The sequence below is a fragment of the Suricata suricatta genome, chromosome 4 (genome assembly GCF_006229205.1).
Source record: "Suricata suricatta isolate VVHF042 chromosome 4, meerkat_22Aug2017_6uvM2_HiC, whole genome shotgun sequence".
Taxonomy (NCBI): domain Eukaryota; kingdom Metazoa; phylum Chordata; class Mammalia; order Carnivora; family Herpestidae; genus Suricata; species Suricata suricatta.
In genome coordinates, this window is record NC_043703.1 from 29,556,765 (window position 1) to 29,572,097 (window position 15,333).

The 15,333-nt window shown below is 41.7% G+C and overlaps 1 long non-coding RNA gene across 5 annotated transcripts in view; it reads left to right on the forward strand.

Annotated features, from left to right (window-relative positions):
* Nucleotides 1–13,078: 13,078 nt before the first annotated feature.
* Nucleotides 13,079–15,333, forward strand: part of LOC115289413 — a 30,719-nt gene continuing 28,464 nt past the window's right edge. For all 5 annotated transcript variants that reach the window (XR_003907616.1, XR_003907615.1, XR_003907613.1 and 2 more), the window contains exons 1-2: nucleotides 13,079–13,415; nucleotides 13,886–14,051. This is a non-coding gene — a long non-coding RNA (uncharacterized LOC115289413). The remainder of the gene's footprint in view (nucleotides 13,416–13,885; nucleotides 14,052–15,333) is intronic.

Consider the following 15,333-nt stretch of genomic DNA (forward strand, 5'->3'; position numbering starts at 1 on the left):
GCCCACACAGGAAGGAACTGAACACTCTTGCTCACAGCCAGCGTAGACCCTCCTCTTTGCGTAGCAAGCCGAGTCTTCAGAGGCTTGCCCGGGCTCCCATCTTGACTGTGACCTTGTGAGAGTCCCTACGCCAGAGCCACCCAGTGAAGCTGCAGCTGCACCAGGACTCCTGACTCTCAGAAACTATTTAGACAATAGACGTTTGTTGTGTTACGTGGAAATGGCTTGGGGGTTGTTACACAGCAATAGATAATTTACAAACTCCAAGCTGTCAACCTTCCTTACCTGGCCCCTTTGGATCTGGATCTAGTTATCTCTTTCTCATACTGGGCTTAGCATCTCCCCCCACCCAAGGGACCAAGGTGTTCATCATCTTAGGGGCCTTTGTACTAGTGATTCCCCGCACCCCACAATCCTCTTCTTATCTTCCACCTGAGTCAGAGGGAAGAGTTTGTCCTCCAAGGGACATTTGGCAATGTCTGGGGACATTCACCACATTTGTGGCATCTAGTGGGTCGGGTCCAGGAATGCTGCCAAACATGCTGCCACGTACAGGACAGCTCCCTATAGTGACAAGCCAACCGCTCCAAAATGGTCTTACTATCTAAGTTGGGAAACCCCTATGTAAGTGCAGAGGCCACATGTAGGAGCCCTCTACAACATGCTAAGTTTAGCTCAACATGTTCTACATGCATGTCTCCTTGGGGCACAAGGGCCTCCTGATATACCTTATTAGATGGGAAAGTTCTCTTTGGCAAGAAAATGACTTATCTTGTGGATGACTACAACCTAGGAACTGGCACAGGACTCCATACATAGTAGGTGCTTTATAAAATTTTGTTGACTACATTAATGCAAACCTGATGCTTTCAACAAGTCAATCATAATATCACATGAATGAAGTGTAAGCCCTCTTCATTCCCAATGGAAATGTGCTAGGAAGACTTTTTTTAGTGTCTGTGGCTTTTATTATAGTACCAAGTAGAGTGCAGTGGACAGATCTTTATCTGGACAAGAGCAGTGCTAGCTGCAAGGGATTGCTTGTGACTATGAGCTATCAGAGGAAATCAGGAATATTTGAAATAGCAGATCAAGAATATGAGAAATCACACTATTTCTTGTAAAGAAGAATTTTCCTGTGAGCTTATCCATTTTGCCCAAAGTAGCTAATTTGGTGTACTTGAACTTTGGTTTCTCCTTTGTCCTGCCTTGCCCTTCCTGTGCTACTATTGAGCAAAATCTGAGTCCCTCTCTGAACTATGATGATTAAATTTCATTTTCTTGAAAGCTTCTGTTTTATCAGAAATCCATCTCAGTGGCACCAGCCAGAATTTGTCTCCTTGATTAGTTCTTTGTTAAGTCCTCTGGGATCTTGAAACACACCTACTATGACATTTGTTTTGTAAAACAGGATGCTTTGGGCAAAGTATATTTAATTTCCTTCAAACAACAACAGCAACCATGGTAATAAGGGCCATGAACATCATCTCCACTACTCAGCCATTATCTGTCTGTGATGGCTTCATTTTCCCCAGTCCCCAGGCAATAAGATAAAACCTAATTTCAACAGGGAAGATGAAAACTGCAGAAGACATCAAGAAAGTATTTTAAAACAACATTGAAGAGAATGCCTCACAGAGTCACACGTTATTTTGTGTGGTGTATATTCTCTATACGTTCCCTCTGTGTGTGTGGGGGGGGTGTGTTTGCGCACTTGTGTGTGTAAACTTTTCTTTACCAACTTATTAAAGTTTGAATGGAATTTTGCAAGTGTACAGGAAGAGATTAGGTTCCAAGGACTAATTTGAGAAGTGAAGAATGTGATCAATTGAGTGAATGTGTGGCTATAAAATCATTGCTTAATGCAATTGACTCAACATATTTTATTGTGAAGCGATCTTTCCATTTGTGGAAAGCTTAAAAGTGGTTATAATTTATCCTTTAAATCACTCTACCTCAAAGAAAAGTATTGTTTGCAGCTTTCCTCATAAGCATAAAAGAGCCCGTTAGTGTTTCTTAGTTAACTGGCAAGCACGGGGTGATTATCCGTGCCTATATTGTTCTGCAGCAGATGCTTGCTAGAATAAAATGGGTGGTTGCCTTCTTTGAATGAATCTAGCAGACATTTAAAACATCCCGTGCAGACATTGTACAAGCACCTTTTGCAGACAGAATAGACCTAGGTATCTTTGTTCTTTAGAAGCTATATTTATAGAATCAGGGCCCTCAGAAAGAATGCGGCTAAGCATTTCAGCAACAAACATCTAGTTATCTCCTTTTGATAATTACCATTTCATTGTCGTAACCCGCGCTCAGGGTCGCGTTACTTTACTGAGCCCCTGACGTTGGGCGCCAATTGTCGTAACCCGACGGTGGGGCCGCTCGGCCCGGCGAACGGCGGTACCTGTTTCATCCGCTCTGACCGGCAGGGCGGAGAATCGTCGCCGGTCCTTCTCCTGAGGGAGGGAGAGAAACAGGGGGCAGGAGAGGGAGACGCAGAGAGTAAAGACAGAACTCACGGTTCTCCGATCAGGCGAAAGAGAGTTTATTCAAAGAACTGTTCTTTCTATAGTCTTCAGGGGGGAAGACAAGGCAAGCTGACTTAGGCAGGCTACAGAGTCGAATGCATATCAAAGAGGCGCCCCGACTTTGCCTCAGCAATCTTGGGGGGATGGAGAACTAACACTGAATACGGTTTTGATCTTTTGTGTGCCTTGGCCACTCCCATCTAGCGCAGCAAGACAGTCGCCAAAAGTTATTTTGACCAGGAAATGGCAATCTCCAGCCTCCAGATGCAAATCTTGTTTACTGGCTCACTCAACGGAGTGATAATCCTTGCCTGAGGCAGACTGAAAACTTGGCGGGGCCCCGACATTTCATATAAGAGGGTTTTATTTTTTTGATGATCAAATATTTCTTCAACTCAGAGAAATTTTTCTACTATTTTTTTCTTCATTCAGATTACAGTCTTTTGTTCTTCTGAACATATATTAGGTAGATATTGATGAAGTTTTGGGGGTGATTGAGTTTGTGGGGTCTGGAGCCGAGAGCCACGAAGGAATTCTTGAGATGTCTTTGGTTCAAAAAGTTAGTTAAACATGGAGCAGTAAGCAGGATATTTTGCATCAGAAAAATATCTTCCATTCAAATGTTTTCTTCGGGTTGATAGAGTTCTAAAACTTGCCTCATGAAATGAAAGGAGAAAGGGTAGGGGAGAGGAGAAAGAGAAAGGAGAGGTTATAAAGAGACATGAACAATTCCAGCTGATTGCTACAGCTGGGCCTCATGGAAACACCACCTGTGGACTGACCTTGGTAGATGACCACATTCACAGGACTGGTTATCAGTTGTGTAAGTCTTGATATTATCAGTGTACCCAAAGTTGACTTAGAGTCATGGGGACTGACTCTCACTAGCCCATATGATATGACAATGAGAAATCAACCAGAATTCCAATTGATTAACTTACATTGATCAGAGCTGTATGATTTCTGGTGTCCATAGGAGCCTGCTATTCAGGCCCTTTTCCGTATCAAGGTGCCTGAGTAAGTGAGTTAGCAGTGCTTACTTGGTTAGTAGCAGAGAAATGGGTGGAGAGCTATCTTACTTACAGAGACCATGGAAAAATCAGATGTCTGTTATGCCTAAATGGGATGTCTCTTGATTGGATGGAGGCCCCCAAATATGGGGCGATGATTGGGTAGAAGCCGGTGGCACAGAGGGTAAAAGAATTCACTTGAAGGAGAACAAAGGAGGTAGAAGTTTATTAAATACACCACAAGAGAGCAGTGAGCAGGACAATAGAGGAGAGGCTGTCTGCTATAAGGCAGTGGGAGGGGAGTGCCTTTAAGGAAGGAAGGTGAGGAGGTTTGTTGCGGTTGGAATTTTCCCTTTTTTGGTGGCTGTGCCTACTTGTAAGTAGCCCATTGATCACATGGGACCTGTGAGTATTTCAGGTGGGTCTAATGGGTCTGTCTGTATTCAGCCAGGTGATCACTGTGGCCCTTTCTTCATTCCATTGCTCAAGCCTGTTTGTCTAAAAGTGGACTCCGCGCTATCCTGGCCCTGGGAAATCACCCACCTCCATAATGCCCAGGGCACATAAATCTACCATATTCTCAGAAGATGCATTTGGCTACATTCTTTATTTTCTCCCCATAAATTCCCTTTATTTTGTTAACATTTTGGTTTTTGTTCTATGAAAACATGGTGCTAATTTACATCACAGTACAATCAGGCATTCTTGGATTTTATTTATTTATTTATAAATAAGTAAATATAAAATTTTTTTAACGTTTCAATTATTTTTGAGAGAGAGAGAGAGAGACAGAGTGTGAGCGGGGGAGGGTCAGGGATAGAGGGAGACACAGAATCTGAAGCAGGCTCCAGGCTCTGAGCTAGCTGTCAGCACAGAGCCTGACGTGGTGCTCAAACCCAACAAACTGTGAGATCATGACTTGAGCTGAAGTTGGACGCTTAACCAACTGAGACACCCAGGCATACCAACATTCTTGGATTTAAATTGTATATCCCAAACACATCAGCCTTGCCTGTCAGTGATGTGGGTGAAGTCTGTAGCCTCCAAGTTTATACACAACAAAACACAGACTCTGGGTATCAACAAGGTGGCAACTAACAGGCAAAGCTCACGATTGTTACGTTTCAATGAGGGAAAATTCCTGACAGCTGAAATGTCTGTCATGACTCATAAAGTATGCAAATTAGCTATGTATTTCTACCTCTGAGTCTTTTCTTAAATTTTTAGAAAACTATTTAAAATTAGAGTGGTATTTCTGAGATGTGGTGTTTTCCTTATGGCTACATGGGCTCTGCCTTCTGGAATTCCTACTTGGCTCACCTCTTTCCTTTTCTCCCTTTACAGTCCTTGGGATCCACAAGAAACAGTATCTTTTTTTTTTCTGTGCTTTAACATTCACAATAAAATCTAGTTTACAAACTTATTCAACCTCTTTGCCTATGTTTTCATTCTCTAAATCAGTGTTATTCTTTTCCCCATCAACTAAAAACTATTATCTTGGTCTCAGATGTGTAAAAAATGGGAGAAGGAATGGTTAAAATTAAGAGAATCTTCTATATGTGAGAAGACAATGTGCTAAGGACTGTGGAGGTGTAAGAATGAGACGTTGGAGAAATATAACTAAAAACAAAATCTCTTAATGCAGAAATGTTCTCCGTAGAGGTAACAGAGAAAGAAAACACTTTTACTATTGAATAAGCATTTAACCAGAATGCAATGCACATCCCGGGAAATCCTTAAGAGACTGCAGTCGGAAAAGAATATTATCTCCTTTTATAACCAAGCAGACACAACCTGTTGTATACATGTTCTCAAAATAAACAGTAACTAGTCCTCAAATCAGAGGTCTTGACAGCACCTTTTGTCACACATAGTTCATTCTAAATTTACCTGCAAATGGAGGTGACCGACTGGTGCTGGGTGCCACGTCGGCCTTGCTGGATGACAGTCACAGTGAGGAAATGGCAGACGTATCTCCTTCTACTATTACTGCTCATATTGAAAATAAGCCTGTTGCCATTAATTAGGCCTTACAGTGTTCCATAAGAAAAAACATTTTCCTGTCCTTGCATAAGAGATTTTAGATCAAAGCACTGTAGATGTTTGACAAAAAGCTCTTCTAATGAGCCTTGTGGACCCAAAACATAGACTTTAAGGGGTTAAAAACACAAGAATTGCATTTAGGTCTTGCCCGGAGAAAAGGAGCCTAAGTTGGAGATAAAAAATAGAAGATAAGGTCAGAACATAGTTCCTTCCCCACGTCTACATTCTACAAATATTCTCCCTTGTACTGACTTCAGTTATGAGGATGGATAAGAATGTGGGAAACCCAGGTCCAAGGCCAACACACACAGGCCCCCACTGTGCTTGCAACAAAGAGAGGGCTTTCTCAAGCAACATGTAAACAAACATTCTTTTTCTTGTAGTTTATGAGCCTAATAAAATAACTCCTAGCCTATCTATATACAACTTAACCTATGTTTTAATTTTAGCTTTACTAACTTAAATAATATGTATATTATCTTGTTTTTTACTAAAATCATACTGTTATATTCTTGGTTATAAGATTTACTCAACCTCACTGTAAGTGCGTTACATGACTTGGTTGTAACTTGTTAATCAAAAACAAAGTCATAATTATTGGCAAAAAACCAACCCGCACAAAATAAGATAGGTTTGTTACTTTCTTAATCTTGGGGACTGATGCCAAGAATGAATGAGATAGTTCTACAAAAATACTTCTGTAAAACTTGTTTCTGTATCCTTTTGATGATTAAAACATCTTATCATAAAAAATTAGTCACTACAAAAAATTTCTATTTTTAATGTCATCACTTTCAATGAGTAAAACATCTATTACAAAGAATTAGTCACTGTAAAATTTTCTATTTTCTAATGTCATGTTATCTCTTGAGCTATAAATAAAGACACCAAAGCAGACAGAGCAGAGATGCATGCCTGGTGATCAGAAAAAAACTCGAGCCTCTCTCACTCCTGTTTGCCGACACCGTCCATCCTTTCAGGGAACCCTGGACCTACTGGAGCTGGACTCCGGCAGTCTAGGTTGGCTAATAGGGTTTATACAAAACCAAACCAAACTTCTTGGGTCTCTATAGTAGGAGATGGCCATTTCGCAAAATGGAGAACCCATCGAAGTTAGGCTCCTATCTCTGACAGACACCGGGAGATCTGGGAACTATCTCCCTTGATGTTTACATTTCAGAGATGGCTCCCAGCTTCCTAAGAAATATTCTTGAATCAAAAAGCTGATAAAAGTCCTATCTAGTTTTCAAAAAGATTTACATACATTTTAAAGAGAGTAGAAAGTAGCTACAATTTTAATTTTTCTAAGGAAGGGAGGAGAATCTCATCCCTTATTTGTAGCAGAGGGATTAAACCTCTTGCATTATTGTTATTTACAATTTTTATTTGTCCTTACAAAAATAAATAGTCCAACTTTCCAGACACATGGGAACAGAGACTTTAAAGGAGAACCTTGTAGGGCATTGAGCAGGGGATGAGTGGTTTAAATAGTAAGAGAGGCAAAGTTCCAAGGGGTTAGACCAGAATGGACACTGAGGCAGAAGTGCTTGGAAGGCTCTACAGAGGATGCAGGCCTTGGGCTGTGGAGGAGGGGATTTGGATAAGCAGGGTGGGGGTCTGGCTCAGGGGACCATGACAGCCAGCTTCTCATCCTCAACTTCTTCCTATTTCCAAGGAAAGGGGCATGTCTTGTACCCCAGTGCTTTTTTACTTGCTCTGTAGTGAGAACAGGAGCTTCCAAAAATTGGGAAGAGTAGGGGCACCAGTGTGGCTCTGTTGGTTCAGCGTCTGATTTCAGCTCAGGTCATGATCTTGCAGTTCATGAGTTCGAGCCCCATGTCAGTCTCTGTGCTGACAGCTCGGAGTCTGGAGCCTGCTTTGGATTCTCTTTCTCCCTTTCTCTTTCCCCTCCCCCACTTGCACTCTGTCTCTGTCTCAAAAATAAATAAACATTAAAAAATATTTTTTTTAATTGGGAAGAGTAAGAGAAGGAGAAATTGGAGGTAGGGGTATTTCCTAAATTTCCTTTTTTTTGTTCCTTTTCTAACCAAGGAGCCATTAATGGCTTTAAGCAGGGATACCTCTAAGCAGGGATACTTCAATAAGTTTTTTGAAGAAATCCCAAAGCCTTCAAAAATTTACATTTGCCTCTATTTTCTGTAAACTTTCTGGTTCAGTGAGCCTAGTTGTGAAGAATTATAGGGATGGATTCACAAGGAACAGATTATTTTTAAAAACATCCTATACATTTTTCAATGATAGAAAGCAGTGAGTGTGTGTGTGTGTGTGTGTGTGTGATGCGGGGAGGAGGTATGGGGGTATAAGGGTCGGTGATTAGGGTTGAAGGGAGTCTGGGAATTGCCCTCATTGGGTTTGTAGAACATAATGTGCTATAAACCTACGAGGGTTAATTTTATGTGTTAACTTGGCTAGGCTATGATATCCACATGTTTGGTCAGATACCAGGCTAGATGTGCTTTGAAGGTATTAGATTGTTTTTTCTTAAGGTTTAATTTGTTTTTGAGAGAGACAGAGACAGAATGAGAGTAGGGGAAGGGCAGAGAAGGAAGGAGACACAGAGTCTGAAGCAGGCTCCAGGCTCTGAGCTGTCAGCACAGAACCTGACATGGGGGCTCAAACTAACAAACCATGAGATCATGACCTGAGCTGAAGTCGGACGCTTAACCGACTGAACAACCCAGGCACCTCAAAGGTAATTTTTGGATGTGGTTAAAATTTAAATCAATAGACTTTAAGCAAAGCAGATTATTTTTATTTATTTATTTATCTTAAGAGAGAGAGAGAGAAAGAGACAAAGAGTACGAGGGAGGGACAGAGAAAGACAGAGAGAATCCCAAGAAGGATTTGCACTGTTAGCACGAGCCCAGTATGGGCTCTCACAAACTGTGAGATCATGACCTAAACTGAAATCAAAAGTCAAATACTCAGCCAACAGAGCCACCCAGGTGCCCCAAAGCAGATTCTTTTCTGTGATGGGCCTCATCTAATACATTGAAGGCCTGAAGAGAAAGAACTAAGATCCCTGAAGGAGGAAGAAATTCTGCCCCCAGCCTGCCATTCAGACTCAAGGCTCCAGTGTCCCTCTTCTCTGGGTCTTCAGCCTGACAGCCTGCCCTGCAGATTCATACTTGCCAGCCCTCACAATAGCATGACCTAATTCTCTGAAATCTATTTTATTTGAATGAAATCTAATCAAACACACATGTGTGCGGGCGCATGCGCGTGCGCACACACACACACGTTCTATTGGCTCTGTTTCTCTCTGGGGAACCCTGACTAACACAAAGTTTCCTCAGGGTTGGCAGATTCCATATCACTTGTCTTTGATTCCCCAGTCTCTGCCCCATTCTGGGCCCTGTGTGGATGAATGTGAGGGGGGGGGGCATATATGTGGACCCGAGGGGAGTATAAGTCCCTACCCTATTCTAGTTTTTGCCCAACTGAGAGATTTGCATTTTAGCTCTGGGGGTAGCATTCTGCCTGTGTGCTAAAATGGATGGCCGGTGCTTTCCTGAAAGTCTCTGGAGCTGCTCTACCTCCATGGACTTCTGGAAGGTTGGAGACCAGTTTCAGCTCTGGAGCTCACGTTGGGGAGGGATGAAAGCTGAGTGACCATGCTGGACCCAGCCTGACTGCTGGATAGGCCTTACTAGGCTGAGACATAGATCAGAGTGCCATGGTGTCATATGATACTTTGGATGTTCCTTTATGTTGCAAGGTTAGATACTGTCACTGTGTGGGCTCAGTGTGGCTGGGAAGTCGGGTGAGTAATGAGATTCTGCTTGCTGAATGTGGAACTGGAAGAAAGCAGTGGCAGGAATTTCAGGGACATTCACCAGGACGTTCACAAGTCCCTGCTCCCACACAGTGGGTATTTCTTCGTTGATCTTCCAGATGCAGTCTGTTTAGGTCACCCTAGCCAGTCTCTGTTTACTTCTTTTTCTTCATTCCCCTTTGAGAATCCAAACTGACCATCTTCCTCTTGTTGCAACATTCAGGTACACGAGAGCACATTCTTGTTTGGTCATGTTTACATTGCAGTTCTCAGAAATTACATCTGAGTTCTTGTAACTAGTAAGATGTCAGCTTATGTGTGGCGCATCTTGTCTTTCTGAAGTATCTTCATGGTCCTGAGACCTTGTCATAGCTCTTAGAAGTCTATTGTTTCATCTTGTCCTTAGCATGGGTCATTTGCACAGAACTCAGTCATTATATGTGGATTTTGCCAGTTAAAGGTGGAGGGGTAATCTGTCCTGGGGGTCCCTCATGTTACTTTAATGCACAAATAACAAGGAGCAGGCCACAGAAAGAATGGGACTGATCATGTCTAAAAAAAGTATTAAAATTTGGGGGCATTTGGGTGGCTTAGTCGTTTAAGCATCTGACTTTGGCTCAGGTCATGATCTTAGAGTTCAGGGTTCCTCTGCTGTGATAAAATTCACTATATGTGCAGGTGTCATGTCCTTCCATTGTTGTGGGAAAGGGAGTTTTTCACATTGCAAGAAAATGCTTATATTCTCCTATTTCTGTGAGTAATAAAGTCCTTTATCTCTGGCCCAGGAGTCTCATGTCTTCTGCCACCATCCATGAAACTATGGCAGGATACATTGCTAACTTGCTTGTGGTGTAATATCTCAGTTCTTGACAAGGTGCATGGAAGAGGGGAAGCGTTTTTCTGAATAGCAAAAAGGCACTCTATGAACTATCAGCAGCCAGAGAGGAGGAAAGTCCAGAGCATGAATATAAAGAAGAGAGAAGGTGGGAATGATAAGCAAGGACTGTGTTTTTGTTTTATTTTGTTTTGAGCCATTTCATTCATCTATGTATAGTTAGGCTCCTCGCAACTTCTAAGATCAATGCTGACTGGAGTGTAAGATGCTTAGCCAATGCTATCTAAAAAACTCAGTTAAGGGAGATTTTAGAAATCTGTTCCCCAGGTAAGGCCCCAGACCAATGAAACAGACCCTGCAGGGGTGATACACAGGCATCAGCGTTTTTTAATGCTCTCTGGATGATTCCATTTGTAGCCAACCTGAAAGCCTAAAATCCCAAGATTGCTGATGACATTACCATCCTTGTGGGTGGTCAGCACTTACTGGTCTCCTGATTTACACTCTGGGATGTAAGTTTTGCTCTTTTTCCTGATATGCACCTGGCTTTGTCCAGTTCTATCCTGCTCTTTCTCATTTTTTCCCCTGGGACCCACAGAGCTCTCCAGTTCTGTCTCTTGTCTCCATGTCTTTCTGACTTTTGTCTGGTTTCTCCCACACTGTGTCAGGCTTCATTGGGAGAGAAAGTAACTCTTTGAAGACCCTAAGCACTGAAAAAAAAGTAAGTTTCTTCTGCCCTTTCCATCTACTAGTAATAAAAATTAATATTTGTGGGGAAGTGATGGGCATGGAGGAGGGCACTTGTGGGGATGAGCACTGGCTGTTATATGGAAACCAACTTGACAACAAACTATAAAAGAAAAAAATTAAAAATAAATAAATTAATTAAAATTTGTGAAGCACTGACTGAATATTAGACACTCTTCTAAGAGCTTTACATATATTAAGGTAATGTTTAATTCTCACAGAATGTCATTAACTCCATTTTGAAGGTGAGGAAACTGAGGCAGTGAGAGTTGAGTAAGTTACCTGAGGTTACTTGGCTAGGAGAGGGGATAGCCAGGACTTGGAGACAGGCAGTCAGGCTTCAGAGAGCACAGTAAGCCATGCTAAACAATAAAACGAGTGTAAAGAAGTTGGATAGTATGAGTTTCCCCATGGTATCTCTTGGTGCTTTTTCTGGAAAATGTCAAATTCTTTCAAAAATTTTTCTTATTTTGGTGTCCCTGCTTAACAGATGCCTATTTCCTCTGTTGGGCAATGTGGCACTGCTGTGTTACCTCATGTCAGACTTCCCTGGTGGTGAGTGTGCGCTTTAATGCTGCCTGAGTGTTCGGTTGTAGAGAATATATCTGCTGGACAAGTTTTCAGCTGGCATCTGACAGGCGATGCTCCCCCAAAAGCCACCCCCCCCCCCAGTGTGGGTGGATCTGTTAAATGCTCGTTTCCAGCAGTTAACTGAGGATTGGCTGTCTTGGTTGTCTTAGCCCAAAGGCAGCCTTGGTTTCCTTCCTTGTGGGATATAACCCAATACTAAGCTCATCTAGGTAAGTAGATTTTCTTGTTTCGAATTGTGGTTCTCAAGTTCCCAGGTGGTACCTGTGCGACTGGTGCCATAACCACACTCTGAGAACCATGGCCTTACGTCCATGCTGCTGTAGGGTGCTCCCCAGACCAGTAGGATCCATGTCACCCGGGGGCTTGCTGGAAATGCAGAATTCCAAGCCACAGCCCAGACCTATCAAATCAGAATCTTTGTCCAACAAGTTTCTCAAGATGGGATTTGTGTGTACTTTTAAGTCTGAGAAATGTTAGCTTAGATCACGTGTTTTGATCCCATTGAGGACCTTTAATGGCAAACAAAGGTAAACTTTAAATATCCAAAGTAATCAGTGCATTATACTATTTTCTGGCCAAAGGAGACCAAATAACATTTTATGGGTGATTTAGGGCAAATCTATCACAACTCACTTCAGATGACTCAACATTATGTCCTCCTAAGGGAGAGAAGGTAATGTCTTCCAATTGATAGCAATTTAAAAGATTGTTAATACTCATATGCTCAATGCAGCATAAGGCCACAGGGGAAAAATGAGCTTTATTAGCCCCTTCTTTTTCAGTAAAACAATGGATGACATAAAATATACACTCAGCTTTAAAGGTTATTTAGAGTTTGAATACTTTGAAAATCAGTCAGTTAGAAATAAAAACTGTTAGTTCTGGGTCACTGATGGTCAGAGATGGGATACAGAGAATCACAGGTACTCGTACATGTTGGGAAAAAAAGGACAGGCAGACAAGATAAAGTACATTAAGCTTGCTTTCTAAAATGTGGGGGAAAGTTATCAAGATGATTGTTATTTTCCCTAAATATCAATAGCCAAATCATGGAAAGAGCCTAAATGTCCATCAACTGATGAATGGATCAGGAAGATGTGGTATATATATACAGTGGAGTACTATATGGCAATGAGAAAGAATGAAATATGGCCATTTGTAGCAAAGTGGATGGACCTTGAGGGTGTCATGCTAAACGAAATAAGTCAGGCAGAGAAGGATAGATATCATATGTTTACATTCATAGGTCTAACAGGAGAGACCTGGCAGGGGACCATGGGGAGAGGAAGGGGGAAAGAGAGCGAGGGAGAGTGAGAGATACAGATCAAGGGAGACTACTGAATACTGAAAACGAACCATGGACTGAAGGGGGAGGGGGCGGGAGGGAAGGGGTGATGGTCATGATGGGGGGCACTTGTGGGGAAGAGCACTGGGTGTTACATGGAAACCAATTTGACAATAAACTATTAAAAAAAAAGAGTTGTGAATTCTGAAAGTCAAGGGAAGAATGATCAGATAAGTGTCCAAACACAGGAAGAGAAAGTCATTTGTACACGTCAAGAGATTCTGACAAGCTGTGTGAGAGTAATCCGGAAATACCAGCTAAGCTGTGACTTCAAACTGAAACATCGTGCAAAAGGGAAGCATATAGTAAATGTCTCTGAAGTATAAGATCTGTAGGCTACCAAAGTTTGAAACTTAATAATCAAGATAGCTATCTTTCTGGTGTGTTTATTATGGACTAGGAACTACGCTAAGTGCTTGATCTACATTCCACACAGTCTCATTAACCCTTGCCAAAACCTTATGGTTCCGTGGTTGTTTGTATTTTGCAGATGAAGAAATCAAAGCTCATGGACTGAAAAGTATGTATGCCTATTTATATACCTATGCTGTAATTATAGGCACTCTGCAAGAACCTCATGAAATAATGATTAGCGTGTTTTGCCTGAATGTTGCTGGTAGGAGGACAAAGAGGGAAACCACAGATTTACTTAATTTGCCTTTTATTAAGGTGAAGAATGCTTTCTGTGACCAACTCTCTTGGTTTAACTAGGATGAGGCATTCATTGCTAAACCCAGGAAATTCCTAGGCAAACTGGGATGTTGCTTAGTCCATGGGAAATTCAGGGCAGCGGTTGTACTGAAGCTAAGGCTTTAAAAGCGGTTGGCTCCAGCTTTTCTCTAGTCTTAGTAAACAATGTTTACTAAGGTTCTTAATGAGAAAAGGAAATGAAAAGCACTGAAGTGCCTTAAGGGCTATTCTTAATGGATTAAGGAATGCTGAACCTGATGTCACTAGAAGGGGATTTTTTGTGTTGCTTTCCCTCCTTAGCGATGGTGCTGGATTCGTGTGAGATGGTTGGCCAGACGAGATTACAGTCTGAAGTCATGGAACTGGATACTTGATTTGCCCTCCTAAAGGAACATAGCCAACTAATCAGCTTTGAGCGTCCCTGGATATGTTTCAGAGACTTTGTGCCCTTTGACTTTTCTAACTGGTGAGTGAAAGGGCCAGCCTTCCTTGCTGCACAGTGATCCCCATGTTTTGTAATTTTGGGTTTTGAGCTCATCTTTAGTGAGGTTTTTGTCTGAGGACCTCTGTAGTGGCTTGAGTTGAGTGTGAGACCCCTCCCCTCCCAGAGCATGTTTTATTTCCTTCTGCTGGGAGTCCTGGGGTATCATGGTGTTGGCAGGGGGAGAGGGAGGAGGGAGGCATGGGGAGCATTTTTAATGCTAATTTCTGGCTGGGTAGATGAGGATCATACAGGTCGTGTAAAGCTGAATTGTAAATCCATAGAAGGGAAGATTTATGATTGTTAATTCTTTTTTTTAAACTTTTATTTATTAATTTTTAAAATTTAAATCCAAGTTAGTTAACATATAGTGTATTAATAATTTCAGGAATAGAATTTAGTGATTCATCACTTACATGTAACACTCAATGCTCATCCCAACAAGTGTCCTCCTTAATGTCCATCACCCATTTAGCGCATCCCCCCACCCAATACCACACTAGCAACCCTCAATTTGTTTTCTGTATTTAAGAGTCTCTTATGGTTTGTCTCCCTCTCTGTTTTTATCTTATTTTTGTCTTCCCTTCCCCTAGGTTCATCTGTTACGTTTCTTAAATAACACATATGAGTGAAATCATATATTTGTCTTTCTCTGACTGACTTATTTTGCTTAGCATAATACACTCTAGTTCCATCCACGTTGTTGCAAATGGCAAGATTTCATTTGTTTTGATGGCTGAGTAATATTCCATTGCATAGACAGATAGACAGATAGATAGATCTTCTTTATCCATTCATCAGTCAATGGTCATTTGGTCTCTTTCCATACTTTGGCTCTTGTCAATACTGCTGCTATTAACATTGAGGTGTATGTGCCCCTTTGACTCAGTATAATACCTGTATCCTTTGGATAAATTCCTAGTAATGCAGTTGCTGGGTCATAGGGTAGTTCTATTTGTAATTTTTTGAGGAAGCTCCATACTGTTTTCCAGAGCAGCTGCACCAGTTTGCATTCCCACCAACAGTGCAAAAGGGCTTCTCTTTCTCTGCATCCTCACCAACATCTGTTGTTGCCTGAGTTATTAAATTTAGCCATTCTGAATTGTTAATCCTTATGGGGGATACTTTTCCAACTCAGAGCCCACATGGAGACAGGCAAGCATACTTGTTGACTCCCTATACTGGTGGGTAATTTTTCTGGTGTATCTAGGGATGCCAGGTGAAATATAGGGCTCCCAGTTAAATCTGAATTTCAGATAGACAAAAA